This window comes from Aedes albopictus, chromosome 2, assembly GCF_035046485.1.
Source record: "Aedes albopictus strain Foshan chromosome 2, AalbF5, whole genome shotgun sequence".
NCBI lineage: Eukaryota > Metazoa > Arthropoda > Insecta > Diptera > Culicidae > Aedes > Aedes albopictus.
Genome location: NC_085137.1, coordinates 156,186,158 through 156,205,323, shown reverse-complemented (window position 1 = coordinate 156,205,323; position 19,166 = coordinate 156,186,158). Strand labels below are relative to the sequence as shown.

General features: G+C 39.2%; 1 protein-coding gene across 1 annotated transcript in view; it reads left to right on the top strand.

The window, feature by feature from the left end:
• The first annotated feature begins 1,740 nt into the window (after positions 1-1,740).
• LOC134286240 (uncharacterized) overlaps positions 1,741-19,166 on the top strand; it is a 171,516-nt gene continuing 154,090 nt past the window's right edge. The window contains exon 1 of the mRNA XM_062847823.1: positions 1,741-2,192. The gene's annotated coding sequence lies outside the window, so the exon portion shown is untranslated. The remainder of the gene's footprint in view (positions 2,193-19,166) is intronic.

The following is a 19,166-nucleotide window of genomic DNA, read 5'->3' as shown; positions in this document are numbered from 1 at the left end:
TTTTGATATTCGGATATGGGTTCGACTTATCAACAAAAAATTTAAAACAGTTATTTGAAAAACAAATTTATTTATAATAAAAATTCAACAAAAAATTTGCCAACACTTCCCAATGTCACCCACATTTCATCAGCTGATATCGCACCGTATCACATTGCATGCTACCTACTAACCGTCATAATGTCACCATAATCTCCCCTCGGTAGCGTGGCAACATGCAACCCAAGCAACATTACAACATTCCGTCACATCATCGCCGCCAATCCAACGCAACGAACGGTACCACTGCCTGGCTGGTGAGAAAACCGATTTTCCATGCAACACAATCGAAAGAAAATTCCATCACATACGGATGGTCGGCGGTGGGGCGTCAGTCGCCGGAATGCGTTCATGCGTTCGTTCGCCTGATGTGCACGTTGTTCTGTTCGTGTGGGTACAGGCAAACACTTTATTGCGCATGACCCCGCCGTCGGCGTCCTTCGGTTCAAGTCGGGGCGCTCCCAGTTTCCAGCTTTCCCAGTGCGTTCGCTTGCTGGTGCCGTGCTGGACTGGAAAAATTGAATCTCGGTTGTCGGGCGATGACGACGACGGCGACAAGATGCTGGGCAGTTTTTCGACCGTGGTGTTCATTTCGGCGGATGAACATCGGAGCGGAGCTTTTTCGCTCGGTTGTTGTATGACGGGTGGAAGGAGATGGCCTCAGTTCGGGTGCTCGGTCGTGATTGAACCCGGCGTTGCGTTGGTCCGGTGGAGCATTCGGGTGCTTTCTTCGGGAGGGTTGGAAATTTGGAGCCGTGGGTGGCGGAGGGTTCTGGTGGGGCTTTTTGGTGGCAGCAGCCGGGAATCGTGAATCCCGACGAAGACGAGACCGGCTCTTGGCGCGGCTCGGAAAGGCATCCGAGAATTTGCTCTAAATTTCTGGGCTTAGTCCCAGTTCGCACGTTGACGGAAGCGGTATTGTAACCTAGACCAGGGCCTCCGGTAGCGTAACCTAGACTGCTCTGCTGGAGTGGAGCAGCTTTGACCCTGGGCAGGGCTGGGTTGGGTTGGGCCAGGAGTGTGTGAGAGTGAGATGCTGGGGCTTCCATTGAGGGTGATAAAAACTGGCAAGAACAGTAGAGGTACGACGACGGTTTGGGAAAGTTCAGGCAGTGTGCATCCAGTCAGTGCTATGGGAACAAGCCTCGAAAAGTAGTGTCCTCAGTGTGTAATCCACCCACACTCCCGAATTCCTGCCTCGGTTCCTATGGCAGCTTTTTTTTTCGGGGGTTAGAACTAAGTGCACGATGAATGGCATCCTGTCTCAGTCGTTTGTGGCAAGTGAAAAGTAGTACATGTGCAGAGTGTTTCCGATTATAATCCATCAACACGAAGTGCAATTTCAACTCAGTTCCTCTAATTACTCTACTCATCACGTTCCGTGAGATAAACAGTTGGTTAATTTAATCATGTCGTCGGCTTCCCCATCACCCGAATTGCGTGCTCAGCCATAAAATGATGAATGAAACTGAATACCCTGTCTCTGTCAGAGCTGATGAGCGATGGAAAACCGAGACCAGATAATTTATTAGCTGACAATTAGGCACTCGAATCCAGTCTATCTCCCCGAGAAAAAAAAAATCAACTAATCTTCCTCGAGCAAAACACGCTCTGACGTCTTAATCTCAACGTCTTTCCTCAACTCGCCAACATCCCTGGTGGTGCGGAGGTGACGAATACTCAATCAACGGCTATAAATAATTCCGTAAGAAATTCTCCGAAGATGCCGAAAAGCAGTTACTATTTTTAAACATGATTCTATTTTTAGAATCTAAATCACAACAAAAAAAAAACTGAATCAGTAAATGCATACACGTGGCATAAACACACATCAACGATGTTTAACGGTTGATTTGATCAAAACATTTTGAGTTCGAGGACCGAGTCTTTTCAGCGAGCAGGCGTGGGTGGGACGAAAAGGAGAAAGTGAAGAAATTTCCCACAGAATTGAGCGATGAAAAAAACGTATGCAGGTGGCGATATCGTATACATTAAACTGTGACTCAATGAGCATATCTTCAGTGGAAAACAATATTAATAATTGATTAAACGGCTTGAAAGAGATGAAACTGATGGAATTTAGGAGAACACTCAAGGGAAAGTTAAAAGGAAATGTTACATTTACACATTACTGAACTTCGGATCAGCAAAAGGTAAGTTATAATTTACAGATAAGGGATTTTTAATGCTTTATCGCTTACTTTACACTCAATAACTTGGGATACATCATATAATTTGATTCTCAAAGAAAATGTATTTATTGGAAGGTCATATAACACTGATAAAATTCAGCATATGGTTTTGAATAACGTCTTTTTCTACTTTTTTATAAGCCTTAGATGTTTCTAAAGTTTGTTAGCTCCGGCACGCTGGAATAGTTTTCGAAAAGTTGCTCATGCTACAGAAGCCTAAAACGTTGACTTTTGAGTTTACATCTCACTATACTAAATTAAAATAACTAAATTAATAGACAAAACTTTACACTGCTGTTTCAGTGATGATATTGCGATGAATTTGCAAGTATAGTTAAATTGTGCTTATTTCTATGAAAAATGCATAAATACGATCATTCTATGAAAAATGTATAAATACATTATATAAAGCCAATTTTGGTCAAAATTTGCCACAATATCCCATTCAAGTTTTGGAAAAGATAACTATGGGTTAAACTGAGATATACGCAGCCTTGCTTTTTTACAAAACAATAATCATTAAAACATGCACAGTGACAATTTTAGCAACTTTAAGCATCAAGATAAAATTACTCCGTACTTCACCCAATCGAAATCTTATAGATTACCATAGTTGCTACCACTAATGCTGAGGACAACAAAATAATTTGATTTAACTCAACACCATTACTCAATGAAAACTGGACGAAATATCAATGAAAGACTTGGGTTTGGGTGCCGGCCGAAAGGAACTTGAGACACATTTGCAATTATTACAAAAGGATAAAGAACAGTTTAGTTCAAAACATATGCTGTATTTGATCAGTATTATGTGCGTCTTCAATTATGCATTCACTTTAAGTAAAAAGAAAATCGGGTTAAGTACAGTTCCTTTTAATTCCACCAACAATTTGCATCTTTTGACAGATACGCATTTCGACCTCAACTGTAAGGTCGTCTTCTGTGACTTGTACTTGACTCGACACTGAAGACGACAGTTGAGGTCGAAATACGTATCTGTCAAAGGATGCAAATTCTTCGTGAAATTAAAAGGAACAGTACTTAATCCGATTTTCTTTTTACTTACAGGTATTCCACTAACAAGCCCAGGTTCATCATCACTACATTCACTTTGAAAATCTAAATTACAAATGGGTAATAAATTACATTTGATTGTGTATCCGAACGTATTGAACACCGTGTTATATACAGCCCACTATGGCACTACGTGAGCGATTATAAGTGACAACTGCTCTTACATTTTGCACAGCAGCTTCTACTCTATATAGGGTCTTGTAATCATTTGTGCAGGTGTACCTGCTTTGGACACTTGTCGCTATAACTAAGTCAATTTTATGCCTAATAACTTAATTTTTGGCACACTGTGAGATACATACAGTATTTAACCCTATACATTGGAATGAAATTCCAATGATATTCTGGGACAAATAAGAGAAGATGGAGTATTTTTGCGAAAATATGCTTTCGTTAAACCTGGCAAAGACTAAGTATATGCTAATACGCTCAGGACGACGCCGTTTTCCCCTTGTCCGCCTGTCCGCCTGTTCCGCCTGTCATAATTCAAGGACATACGCTTGAAAAAACATCTGAGTACTGCTTTTTGGGGTCAATCATCGATGAAGCAATGAGCTGGAATAGTCATATCAAATCCCTCAAAAAGTCAATTAGCTCGCTTCGTGGATTACTCGGGAGAGTTTCACCGTTCATGCCATTTTCCTGTATGCAGAAGATGTACTATTCGTTGATACATCCGCGACTACAGTATCTTGTAGCGAATTGGGGTTAGCCAGTAAGTCACACATACGGGAGTTGCAAGTATTGCAGAATAGATGCTTGAAAATAGTTTACAACAAGCCGTTCATGTACCCAACAAATCTTCTGTATTCTACTGCCAATAAATCTGATCAGAAAAATAACTACCAATTCTCAGCAGCACCACAACACAAGTTTAACAACAAGTCGACAATAATACCGCACGTCACGTCAATTAGGGAATTTTGTACTTCCACGGTCCAGAAGTGGCTCTAGCCACAAAAAGTTCTCCTTCATTGGTAGCAAACTGTTCAACGAACTGCCAATGACTTGTAAAACCTCTAGATCATTGACTGAGTTTAAAAATTCAGTTAAGCAACATCTCAAGTCTAAAATCCGCTAACGCTAGCTTATTACTAAACTGCTTTCTGCTCATTCTGCTTGTCTCCGCATGCCACCGTCACCCTCCATCACCAAATGACCATCATCGATCTAATGAGCTACACGACGCTCATCACCTTCGCAGTTATTACATGCATTGTTTGTAGTTAAAATCATAATGAAATTCTTTGTAAAGTGAACTAGCTAAGCACTTCCTTCAAAGAGCACTTGCTCACTGGAAGTGACTTAGATCAATTGTAATTGTAAAATAATTTGAATAAAAGAAAAACGAGGAGGTTCCATGGCTGTTGGAGGAAGAGTAGCCTATGTGCAAGCTCGCCTCCACTGGGCTTTTCCCTGCTCAAATTGCTTTTGTACCGCTTTCACTTTCTACCCTATCCATGGTAGAATTATCAGCACGAAAATCTTAGTGCGTGGCTGTTGTTCCTTTCCAGTCCGGTTGAGGGTCCATTTTGAGTAGCAGTTCGCTGATATCTAAGTATCCGCATCTATTGGAGCCATGAGTTCAAAAAGTGTCAGTGGCAGGCGGCCTCTTGAGGGGAGAGCAAATGGCGAAGAATTTCAAGTGCCGGGACTGAGAGTCAAACCCATCCACTTATGTAACGAACATGTGATCAACTGCAGCTCGGGTCCCAGCATAAAGTGTAAGATTTTTTTTCAACAATTTTGAAAACTACTAGGACAAGCAATACAATAGAATAATCTCAGTGAAATCCCACATGTATGATGGATTTGCAGATTCCTATACTGAATTTTGAGGAAACCAATTCTCTTATTTAAAGTGCATCGCAAATAAAAAACCTTCATTCTAAAATAGTTATTTATACAATGAGTTGCAAAAAGAAGATATTTACAGTGAAAAACCAAGTTTTGCAACGAGTTGCATAAACTTATTTTTGGAATAAGGAATCTCAGTCTTCCAATCAAACAATCGTATTATGATTCATAATGCAACCGAAATCAGTTGCATTATGAACTCTTGCAACTGCAACCCTTGAACAGCATAGTTTAACATTGGACTAATTTTATTTTACAACTAGCTTGATGGAGAGCTTGAACAGGAATATAAAAAACAACTATGTTGTTAATTAAAGAAAACTAGAAAACTTAGATTGCTGAGGGAACCTTCGGTTTCCAAGGAGATCATCAGCACACTGCGTTACCAATCAACTCCAACACCCCCATGAGGGTCTTCATTTCGCGGAAACGTCCAGGTTCCATGGGCTTGGTGAACGTGTCCGCTATCTGAATTGCTGTGCGAATTTCTTCGATTCGAAGTTGTTCTTGTGCTACATGGCCGCGAAAGAAATGTTGATTCACATCGATATAAGTCATTCATAAGTGAATGCTGTGACCGGACGAACTTGCTTCAGGTCTTCGAGAATGTTATTTACTTCCCCAAAGTTCGTCATCTAGAGCTTTTTGGCAAGTGCAAGTTTGATCGTCCATCCGGTTGCCAATGATGAGCAAATTTTCAACGTATATGATGATGTACATCCCCCTCGTTCGGTGATCCTGGTGTACAAGTCATAGTCGTGTTGGGAACGGGTGAAACCCAGCTCCAGAAGCAGGTCCTCCAGCTGATTATTCCAACGACGACGGCTTCGCTTGAGTCCATAAAATGACCGTTTTGAGCTTGCAAAAGAAGTACCGCTCCGGCATGCGCTCCGGCTCGCCATCAACTCACTTCGATTTTGGTGGAACAACGTCGTCCGGGCGCTCTACCAGCTGCCAAACGTGGTTGTCAGCTAGTGACTTCAGCTATTTGTCGATCGCTTTCTCCATGAAGAGTTCATCGATTCGTCCAGTAATGTCCTTTTATGCCTCCGGAACATCGCAAATGGTTCGTTCCTCCTCTCCTCGTCCCATAGGGTCTTTTGGAACTTCGCGTAGTGGTTGGACAGCATCTGTAGAATTGTACTGCGCGGCAATGAAATTTTTTTCCAATGAAACAATCCTTAAACTTACCGGAGATCACGCGCTCCCGTTCGCTGCGCCTCGGGGTGGCCATTTCGAGGTTTGAACCACGGTCTATTTGCGAAGGGAATGCTCCGGCTTCTCCGACCTCGGTGTCTTAATCGTCAGCAATACTGTTTTCTACATCAGGCAAGGCTTCGTTTTGAACAGACTGTTCGGGGAATCCCATGTCGTCTTGAGATTCGCAGTCCACTATCAACGGAGATTCGTCACGGACCTCGGTGATGAATGGAAAGCTGCACTCGTCGAACTTGACATTTCTGGCTGGCTCCTCTTGAATGCCTGATACAATGCCTTGTTTGATGAGGGCTTGTTGGTTCTTTTCTCCCAAATGGTCCAGCCGGCGGTGCCACAGGTTACTATTGGTAGCTCCACACATGTTGGCCGCCACGATATCGATTGACAAATTGAGCTTGTAGAAATCTCCCCGCATTGGACATTTTCCGACAGGCTCACCACAGAACTTCATCACAGCTTCCTTTTTCATGAAAGTGACATCCACGTTCGCATTAGCCATTCTCTTTACGGATAGCACATTTCCTCGCAGTCTAGTCCAGGTACGAAAAGCACATTCTTCAGGGTAACGCCCTTTATCGTGCCTCGATGCCACTACGTCAAGGATTGGCCGTCCTTAGCCACGTTGATGATTACTGGCTGCTTTAAGGCTTTTTACGGCATCATCAGCAGCCATGTTGGATATTTGGTTCAAAATTTAAAAGTGATAATTCTCAGCCACGAAAGCGAATATTCGTATGAAAAAGTACCATCCTATATGCTCACTCGTAGTGATTGTGATGATACTTTTTCAGCGTTACTGCAGAATTATCAGTTTTTTATCACTTCAAAAAACGTGAGGCTAACAATCATTGAAAAGCAAAAAGCCAATAATTCGTATGGAAGCTCAGTGATGCATCATGACACCTTAACTTCGTGAGGTCGACGAAACAGTTCTGACGTTGTACTTACCAGCAAATTTCTGCTCTGGAATGCTGCAGATTTCTCATGGTAGGAATCTGCTACCCGGACAGTTTTCTTGAGCTCCTCGGCAAGAAGGCGCTCGCGAACCACATCCAGCTTCAGATTTTCCTCGCCAAGATTTTCCAGCGCAGTAAACAGCGGGTCGAACGATTCAGGAAGTGTGGCAAACAACTGGGACACAATATCATTTTCTTCAAGCTTCGCTCCGGCCAGCTTCAACTGTCGGATCAGCTCTTCGAACGTTTTCAGGTGGTCTTTTTCGGACGAACCTTCCACCATTCGCAGCTTCGTAAGTTGGTTTCTGACGAACGTCTGCGACGAGACGGACTTATTGGCATATACGGTTTCCAGGCTTCTACAAATTTCCTTGGACGTCTCCTTGTCCCGCACCAAATCCAGCAGATCGTCATCAATGAATGAGACCAGCATGCTGGTACGCTGCCTTATCGTCATGTTCCTGGAACTTTGTGAGCTCGTCCGTTTCTGTCGAAGGATCGTTCTTGATGACATCCAACAGCTTCACAGACTTCAAATACTTCTCCTCTCAAAAACGTTAGTTGTCGAAACCGGTGCCCGAGAACAGCGGGATCCCGTGGACCGAATTCTTGCGTGAATAACCTCTTAACCATCAAGAAAGGAACCAGAACAGCAAAATTTAACAGTGGATTAATTTTATTTTACAACTAGCTTGATGGAGAGCTCGAACAGGAATGAATAAACTAGGTTGCTAAGAAAACCTTCGGTTCCAAGAATATCATCAGCACACTGCGTTACCGATAACCTCCAACAGCAACTCTTCGATTAAGTTAAGAACAGTGGCCCCTACGATACCAAAAAGGCAAATATGAAATAGATATTACAGTGCGGAGTTGCAAAAATGATTATTTCTTTGACTGTAAATAAACTAAGAGAATTATTCAAAAGAAATAAATGTATTGATGAAAACATAAGATAAACGATTGATTACCATAAATACTGTAACTTTTGCTATTATTAGTGTCCAGATCTACGTTAAACTGTTGGAATGTAGGGAATACACAATTCGCTCAGAATATCCCTATCTTTCATGTTTACCATGTTCACTATAGTATTAGGAGAGAAAGTTCTGAAACGAGGCAACGACACGAAACGAAAATCTTTTTTTTTTTTCGTGGGATCAATACGACATCGGGATTCACTCGGTATTTTTTGGAATGGAGTGAATAATAATCTCAAAGAAAATTAGAACACTTTTAACCGCTGAATCAAATTTCAACCATCGCGTAACAGAAAAAAAAATTGCAACATCAATTTGTTGCGACAATCCACCTGATGTTATATACGTTTTTCCCAACTTAAGCAGAATAGATTAAAAATCATTCATCACGATTTTTGAGATTTTTAATTCTTGTAGTATTGCGTTTTTGTGTTGCTGGACACTGCAACGCTGTTGAAGATCTATCATCAAACAGCTCGATTTTGGGTTAGTAATAATCGATTATTCACGAATAGAAAAGTACGCTATAAATTTAGCTTCTGTTTTGTCACCAATAAAAAAATCGAGATCATTTTATTATCTGTTACCAGTTGGGTTAAAGAGTGATCGCCGTGCCTTTTTGTTGCTTGTTTTGTGCCTCTTTTGTCCTACATTATCTTCTCTCCATAGTTCTATTTTTTTACAAAAAAAAATTCACCGGTACAGACAGTCAATTCTTAAATATCTAAGAATCTGAACAAAAAAGAAACGATTTCGATCGATTCAATGGTTCAATGGTTTAGAAGTTACTTCATCAAATTATTCAGATTTTTCAAAATAACTTCAAAAGTACTATTTATAAAACCTTCTTGTAAAATCTTTTTGGAAGCAGTTCCAAAATAAACAATAACAAATCCCTCTAATATTAAGAGCTTTAGCCATGCTCCATCTTGCAATATATCATTTTTTTTTGTACAGATTTCATCCATATTCATTTCTGATTCATTTTCGTTCAAGTGTTCTATCAGGAATTTCAAATATTTTAAAAAAGAAACTCTCCAAAGGACCGTAACTCGTCTCTACTGGCTTCTTGTGGGATTCAAAAAGATTTATTTTCTCAAAAATATCTTCTCGGAAAGCTTCGAAGTTCGACGTCTCCATAAAATTTAAAATTCATCTCGAGAATTTATCATGAAAACAGTAGCGAAATTTTCACGAAAATAAAAAGAAATGTGACATTAATTATTTCCATTCCAGAATATTCCCAATGGTTCCACCACACCCCTTGAGGTAGTGTTAACATATTAATGTTATTCTTAATCAACCCAGAAAGCATTGAAACAATAATATAGATCAGTTCTATAAATGATTTCAAGAATCGTAGCACTATATCTTAAATGTAATGAATTTCTTTTTTATATTTTTAAAACGTGATTGAGGTACTTTTCTAACATGCTTGCTCATTGCAAATTTTATAAATGAAGCTGTGTGGTATTATAAATGGATTATAGAGTGAATAAAAAGTAACTGCAATTTGGCCACTTATCAGGTATTTTTTGAGATTAAGACATTCATAAGAAAAAACATCAGGGAGATCAACAAGGGTCTCGTTCAAATTCCTTCAATCTCTTCTAATATTTTTGTTATAATCCATTAGATTTGCTGTCTTCTCTTCTAAGTGTTTCCCAAAACTACTCTCAAAAGTGTTCCTCTTAACGCGCCTAATTTTTGTTATGGAAAATTCATGCTAAAGATTCGAAAGGTAACAATCCCCAGTTTTTTTTTTATCTAAGGCATAGATTCCCAAACTTTTTGGGCGTCTGTCTTTATTAGAGACATTTTCAGCCCGAGCATGAATAATCTCTTGAAATCATATATACGATGCTAGCGAACTTGCAGCTTGACACGAAGAATGTATGTTTTTGCCTTTCTCGTACACTAAGTGTACTGGAAAGGCTATATGTTCACTCCAAAAATGACTTTTTGATAGAAGGTCCGGACGGACGAGTCACATATACCAATCAACTCAGCTCGACGAATTGAGGTGATGTCTGTGTGTGTGTATGTGTGTATGTGTGTATGTGTGTATGTGTGTGTGTGTGTGTATGTGTGTGTACAAAAAACTCACATCACTTTTTGGTAGTAAACCTCAACCGATTTTAATGACCGATGGTTCATTCGACGCGGCATATAGTCCCATTGTTTCCTATTGAAAATGGTTCGGATCGGTCCAGCCGTTCCGGAGTTATGGCCATTTAGGTGTTCCGGACCGGTACCCTTGGGAGGAGTCAGCCATGAAAATGCAACAAACCCATGCATGCGACACATCAAACAGCGGCATTTCCGATAACCTGATAAACGGTTAGCAGAAAAACAGTATCAGACCATATCTGAACCGGTAGTGTTCCGGAACCGGTTCCGGGGGGTCCCGACGGAAGTGGCCAAATATAAGAGAGAATCAAACCCATGCATGCGACACATCAAACAGCGGCATTTCCGATAACCTGATGAACGGTTAGCAGGAAAACAGTATCAGACCATATCTGAACCAATAGTGTTCCGGAACCGGTTCCGGGGGGTCCCACCGGAAGTGTCCAAATATAATAGTGAACCAAACCCATGCATGCGACACATCAAACAGCGGCTTTTTCGGTAACCTGTTGAACAGTTAGCAAAAAAAAAAATAGTCGCAGACCAAATTTGGGACAACAGGTCCTGTCCGGGAACCGAATTTGGGTGTCTCGTCATAAGTGGTAAAATATAAAAGTAAGCCGAACCTATGCATGCGACACACCAAATCGCGGCTTTTTCAATAACTTAATTGACAGTTTGTCAGCAAAAAGTCACAGACGCACATTTGGGAGAACCGGTAGTGTTGAAGAACAGGTAACGAGTGCCCCGCCGGAAATGATAAAATTTAAAAGTAAACCAAAATCATACATGAGGCCATCCATTAAGTACGTCACGATCCTAGGGGGAGAGGGAATTGTAAAGTGTGACAAGCTATTTTAACCCTCGAGCAGTCGCGTCTTCAGCCACCCTCAGCGACACTACGCACACGCTTTGTTCTACAAGTGAGCTTTTTTCATGGTGCGTGTATTCAGTACACGATGCTCCCGGGTTATGTATAGGAAAAACCCGTACGAAGAGGGGAGGGGGAGCTTCGAAAATTCCCAATTTCAGCGTGACGCACTTAATGGATGCTCCCCATGGAACACATCAATTCGCGGCTTTTTAGGCAGCCTGATAAACAGTTGACAAGAAAATAGCCATATCCATACAATATTTGGGACAACCAGTAGTGCCATGGAATCGGTTCCAGGTGTCTGCCGGAAATGATCAAACGTAAAATTGAACCAAACCCATGCATGCGGTACTTAAAATAGTGGGATTATGAAAGTGAACAAAACCAATGTTAGCAATACATCAAATGGTGGTTTTTTTTGATAGCCTGGTAAACGTTGGGTAAGATTAAAAGTGAAGAAATAGTCAAAGTATTCATATATGTACAAGAGAATAAAATCGTAACCAAAGCATCAACACTGAATAAAGTTTTTTCCAATCTTCTTTTGCGTCTAAAATTACTGTGCACAATTTGGTTCATAAGGAGTTCAAATTTTACATGAATCGTATTAAGCGTATAAGTGTTCTCAGGATCGGCTCATGTCGACGTAAAGATCATGAGTATATATTCGACGAGAAAGGCGCTATCACCACTAGGTGGATTAATCTGGGTTTTTTTTTTCACGATTCTATCCGATCAAGTGCGATCCTACCGACAGTATCTCGCACCTTTTATGATCGGAGACGACTATTTGAAACAAATTCGCAATTGAAATTAAATTTGGCATGAAATGCGATTTTACGCAATCATTGACAACAAATATACGGTTTTTTCCACACAATGATTTACGACATGTGGTTGGCTGGGTTCCTCCTGTGATTATTTTAAAAATTCCGCCTCAGATTATATCAGTTATTGTTGATACAATTCCTTCAGGAATTTTTGCTGCGAGTTTTCCAGGGATTCCCACTGATATTCCATATGTTACTCTATCAGCAATTCCTCCAAATATTCTACAATGAGTTTTTTCAAGAATTTTTCCTCATATTTCTTCAGGAACACCTGAGGAGATATTTTCCGGAGTTTCATCGGCGATTCATACGGGAAATTTTCTAGGGATAACTGTCATCATTTATCAAGGAATCCTTGAAAGGTTTTCATCAGGAATTCTACTAGGGATTCGTTGCGTTGCGTAGTTCTTAGATTGCATACTGAAAGTTGTCATGGTAAAACTTTAATACTCTTCTTATTGCTTATGGAATGCTATTAAGGAAGCTTTCAGAGCTTGAAGTAAAAAAGACACAAAAAACTTCCATTATCGACCAAGTTCATCTTCTCCGTTACGAGGATAGGAAAGAACGTGATGATATAACCCACTTTTTGAGAGGCCAGCGGAGTTGGATGTTTGGAATAGCTTGATTAGAGATTCACTATAAGCGAGTGATGCGACAAGATTCAGATTGTGCAAGTGCATTAAAGTAGATCATGTAGATGTCAGTGTAAGGCCTGAAGTACACAGGATCAAATATTTGACAAGAAAAGAACTCAAGAAACAACATCAGTTTGACACTAATGAAAATTTGAAGGAGTCAAGCAAGATGTTTGAGCATTGGTTTCTTTTTGGACACATTTTTGGCCCTCTGTACTAACAGCTTAAGTGTTTCAGCATGTTTGAACACCAACGTTGATAGTAAAGTAGCTAAGAGATTTTGTCACTCCATGGCGGGCTTTAGGTATGTTTTAGGGATGGGCACGGGCATTTACATTGTGTCCAGCTTAAAAAGCCTAGGCTTAAGCACCATTGATCGCTCTCTGAAACGATAAGAAACACGTTATGTGGATGGGAATCGATGCACGTACAGGGGATGGCCACTTTTGGTATTTTTTGTATGGTATTGTGAATTTGATTTATTTTCCTCTATATGGGTGAAAATGTCAAACCGGTATAACTTGATTCTTCTTGAGAAAATATTAAATTTTAAAATGTCGCATCAAGTATCAATATATTGTTGACAAACGTTCAAAATTTCATTCGATTCGGTTCACTGGTTTCAGAAATATGTGTGAAATAGTGTTTCACGAGAACGGTTCTAGCTTCGCGAAAGATTACCCAATCGGGCCCAACTTTTTACCAATGGTGCACATAAAATAGGTTGACAAAAAGTCAAAATTTGAGAATTTTTGATGCACTTTATTAAAAGCTACAGCATGTTGAACTTTTTTGGGAGAGAAAAAAAAGTTGCCCATCCCAAACATTTTGGCCACCCCCTGTACAACGAAGTTTACGATCTCGTTACACGTCTAACTAACCGTAAAAGTTTCTTCGCATAAGATGTTGCAAATATGCCTTATGCATGCAAAATTGGAGGCGATATACAGGGGATGGCCAAAATGTTTGGGATAGGCAACTTTTTTTTCTCTCACAAAAAAGTTAAACGTGCTGTAACTTTTCATAGAGTGCATAAAAAAATCTAAAATTTTGACTGTTTGTCAACCTATTATATATGCATCATTGGTACAAATTTGGGCTCAATTGATTAATATTTCGCAAAGTTAGAACCGTTCGGGTAAAACACTATTTTTCAGACAACTCATTTTTGAGCTGCCATATCTCGGAAACCAGTGAACCGGATTGAATGAAATTTTTAACGTACACTAACAATATGTAAATGCTTCACAAACTATTAAAACACAGGTACTTTTTAAACGTTGTAAAAAGTTATCATGGATTGACACTTTTTGATTTTTTTTCGAAAAAATGTAATTTTTTCACATCAATGTCAATAAATTTTAATGTTGATGTCCAAAGATTTTCCACTTCTGTTCTCAAATTATCTCTAATCAGATATATATATATCAGATATATATATATTGAAGGAAGAACACATTTAATAATTTTTGTGGGGTATTGTAAATTTGACTTATTTTCCTCTATATGGGTAAAAATTTCAACCCGGTATAACTCAATTCGCCGTGAGAAAATGTTACATTTTATAACGTCGTATTAAGTATCAATATAATGTTGATAAACGTTTAAAAATTCATTTAATTCGGTTCACTGGTTTCCGAGATATGACAGTTCAAAAATTAGTTGTCTAAACAATAGTGTTTTACCCGAACGGTTCTAACTTCGCGAAATATTAATCAATTGAGCCCAAATTTGTACCAATGATGCACATATAATAGGTTGACAAACAGTCAAAATTTTAGATTTTTTAATGCACTCTATGAAAAGTTACAGCATGTTGAATTTTTTTGTGGGAGAAAAAAAGTTGCCTATCCCAAACATTTTGGCCATCCCCTGTATATCGCCTCCAATTTTGCATGCATAAGGCATATTTGCAACATCTTATGCGAAGAAACTTTTACGGTTAGTTAGACGTGTAACGAGATCGTAAACTTCGTTGTACAGGGGGTGGCCAAAATGTTTGGGATGGGCAACTTTTTTTTCTCTCCCAAAAAAGTTCAACATGCTGTAGCTTTTAATAAAGTGCATCAAAAATTCTCAAATTTTGACTTTTTGTCAACCTATTTTATGTGCACCATTGGTAAAAAGTTGGGGCCGATTGGGTAATCTTTCGCGAAGCTAGAACCGTTCTCGTGAAACACTATTTCACACATATTTCTGAAACCAGTGAACCGAATCGAATGAAATTTTGAACGTTTGTCAACAATATATTGATACTTGATGCGACATTTTAAAATTTAATATTTTCTCAAGAAGAATCAAGTTATACCGGTTTGACATTTTCACCCATATAGAGGAAAATAAATCAAATTCACAATACCATACAAAAAATACCAAATGTGTTCTTCCTTCAATCTAAATAAGCTCTAATATATCGTATTAGAGATATCTTGAGAGTAGAAGTAGAAAACCTATGGATATCCAAACTAAAATTAAAGACATTGATGCAAAAAATTGCATTTTTTCGAAAAAGAATCAAAAAGTTTCAATCCATGATAACTTTTGAAAATGTTTAAAAAGTAGCAATGTTTCAATAACTAGTGGAGCACTAATGTATTGTTGATAAACGTTCAATTCAATTCAGTTCACTAGTTTCTGAGATATGGCAGTTCAAAAGTAAGCTGTCTGAGAAATTGTGTTTTATGAGAACAATTGTAGCTTCGCGAAAGATTAACCAATCGAGCTCAAATTCGTACCAATGATGCACATATAATAAGTTTACAAAGAGTCAAAATTTGGGATTTTTTGATGCACTGTATGAAAAGTTACAGCATGTTGAACTTATTTGTGAGAGAAAAAAAAGTTGCCTATCCCAAACATTTTGGCCACCCCCTGTACGTATGATTTGGTTGTCTGGGGTATCTTCTTGTCTGGCACACAATATGCACCTGCAATATGGTCATTGGCAGTGGAAGCTCTAATTTGAAAACTGTGAAAGTATTCATAACATACTTAGCTGAGAAGCAGGTATTGTTCCAGTGGGGATGCTACGCCAACAAATAAAAAAAAATCAAATATTCTTAATTCATCATTATGTATGAAAAAGAATGGTCCAGGCAAGCTTCATCAGTCAACGGAGTACATCTGAAGTAGTATTGAAGCACACCAAATAAAGAACCATGACTGGGAGAAATGAAAATGAAAGCGATAGTCGATAATCATTTGTAGTAGCTTATGCAAGCTCCAAGATGAAAAAGTCATGCTACAAAATTAACCGCGAAAGAAGACTGAATCAAGATAATTACTGCTCAAGGGATGGTACATTTTGCATCGAAGAGCTTGTGTTCAGGAATTTACTTGGATCATAAAGCTGATGTGCTATTGAATGGTGGCTTCGTAACAGAAAAAAAAAACTTGTTCTTAAATTGATGAAGTGTTAATGTTTTTCGATGTTGGTTTTTCAATAGCGATTTACACTTATAATTTCGTATATATGTAAGGCAACAAGCTCGTTTTGTCTCAGGTATATTTTTTTTCGTTGAATAGTTTTCGTTTTTGTTTGTTTTACTATCACACCACAGAGCAAGAAACGCGTCTCACCAGTTTCAACGAACAATGAGCATTAATCACCCTTACTTCCAGACCATTTAATCAGAATTATTTCTAGTTGGAAGCCTTAGCAAAAAAAAATACCAAATGGAATTCGCATTACTGTTTGGTTGAGAAATATCCCCATAACTCGAAGAAATAATGCGCGTGCTCCTCATCTGAAAGATACATGATTATCATGTAACCGATGATCGATGATTTTCCTTGATTATACATTATCAGCTTTTGTTCATTTTTTTTTTCTTCATGCCGACATCAACGGGTCTTCTCAAAACCATCAGCACGTTAATCTTGATCAGATCGCAAGCGTCTATTCTCATGCTAACGATGTGTCACCTTACTCAAAAAAGCCACCACTTTCTCCGCCACAGAAAAAGCTTTTGCGTTTAAATTAAAATTTCCGATGAGCAAGGCCTACATTTCTCGAGTCTCATCAGTCAGGCTTTGGAGGGCCTGTATGGTCCCTCTCAAGGACAGAAGCGCTTTGACTTGTGCCCCATTTATGCGTGTAGTCGAAATGAAAAATGGCGTTGGATGCTTGAAAAAAAAAGGATGATTTAGACTACGTTGGCTGGCGCTCCAATGTTTACAGTTCACAGAGAAGAGGAAAAGAAAAATCGATGCGCATTAGATTTCAAACGCAGAGCGGGGAATGAAAAATGACAATCTGTCAAGAGGAGGGTATGTGAGGATCCATTTTTTTCGGATGCGAACAGAAATGTTGCGGTGAGCGATGAAATGGTCATTGTTAAGAGTTAAGCTTAGATAGATTAGTCTTTTTCTCATATAGAGAAAGAACATGGAGATGGAAGTCAAACATGCCTCTGAAACTGATAGCGGTTAGGAAAAATGAGTGAAATGAAAGGGCAAAAGATGTTTGCGACCATTCCAAAATTGTAAATGCTCCTTAGAAGATCAAAAAGTGCTCCCTAAGGAATGAATATAAATTCCATGAAAAAATAAAACACTGGCAGCTGGTAAGGATGTTATCGCAGCTGAACGCATCAAAATGGGCCCAGAAAAGTTGGCCAACTACCTGCAGCGGCTGACAGTCAGGATCTGGGAAACCGAACAGCTACCGAAGGAATGGAAGGAAGGGGTAATCTGCCCCATTCACAAGAAATGCGACCACTTGGAATGTGAGAACGTCAGAGCAATAACCATTTTAAATGCTGCCCACAAAGTGGTATTCCAGATCAACTTCCGTCGTCTATCACCCAATGCTAATGAGTTCATGGGAAGTTATCAAGCCGGCTTCACCAACGGCTGGTCGACAAAGGACCAGTTCTTCACGGTACGGCAAATCCTCCAGAAATGCCGTGAATGCCAGGTCCCAACGCATCACCTGTTCATCGACTTAAATACAGAAAAAATAACTTCAAGAATCTCTCCAGGATTTCCTCCAGAAAATCCTCCACGAATTGCTCTAAGAATTCCCCCAGCAATTTCTTTAAAAAAATATTCACAAATTACTTCATGAATTCTTCCAGAATTTACTCCAGAAATTCCTTCAGGATTTCCTCCAGAATTCTACTGTAAGAAGATTCCGGAATTATTCTGAAGAAATTCCTGGATGTATTCTTGGATAAATTTTCGAAAGAATTCTTCAAGGAATTCCTGGAGAAATTCCTAGAGAGATTCTTGGTGAAATTCTTGAAAGAAGTCTTCGAGGTATTCCTGAAGAAATTTTAGTAGGGGAATTCTGGAAGAGATTGTTGGAGGAATTCTTGGCGGATGAATTGGAGGAATACCTGAAGCAATTCTTTGAGGAAGTCTCAAGGGGATTTCTGTAGGCATTTCTGGTGGAATCTCTAAATCATTTTCTGGAAGAATTTCTTAAGAATTTTTTTGGAAAATCCCTAGAGGTAATCCTAGAGGTGTTTAAAAAAGTATCCGTGGCCAAATTTCTGGAGGGATTCTTGAAAAAATTTTTGACAGAAGTGTTGGAGCAGGTCTTGCAGAAATTCTTTTCGGAGTTCCTGTAGAAATTCTTGAAACAATTACTGGAGACATTCCTGGATGGATTCATGGAGGAATTTTTAAACTAATTCTTGAAGTAATTCCTGAAGAAATTCTTGGTGGAATTCTTGGAGGCATACTTGGAAGAAGTATCGGAACAGTTTCTGCAGAAATCCCTGAAGAAATTGTCGGAAAATCCCTGGAAGGAGTCCTAGGAGTATTTTCCTGAGGAATTTCTTTAGGTTTCCTGGAGAATGTTGGAGGTATTCATGAAGAAATTTTTGGAGGATTTTTTGGATGAACTCTAGAAGGAATTTTCGGGAGATTTCTTAAAGCAATCCCAGGAGTATTTTTCTAAGGAACTTCTAAAGGTTTCCTCCTGAAGGTATTCATGGAAGAATTTCTGAAGGAATTTTTGAAAAAAAATCTGTAAAAATCCCTGAGGGAATTCCTGGAAAAAATCTTCGAAGAATTCCTGCAGAAGCTCCTGGAGCAATTCCTGTAGAAATTATTGAAGAAATTCTTTGAAAAATTCCTTCACAAAATCTGGATAAAATGGGAGGAGTCCATGGATTTCTGGAGGATTTCATGTAGATTTCTAGAGGTTTTTTCGAGGAATTTTAGGATAAACTCCTAGAAGGATTTTTGGAGACATACCTTTAGGAATTCTTGGAGGAATTCCTGGAGAAATTCTTGGAGGAATTCCTGGAGGAATTATTGGAGGACTTCCTGGAGAAACTCTTGGATGAATATCTAGAAGTCTTTGAGAAATTCTTGGCAGAAGTTTTAAAGGAATACCTGGGTAAATTCCTAGTGTAATTCTTGAAGGAA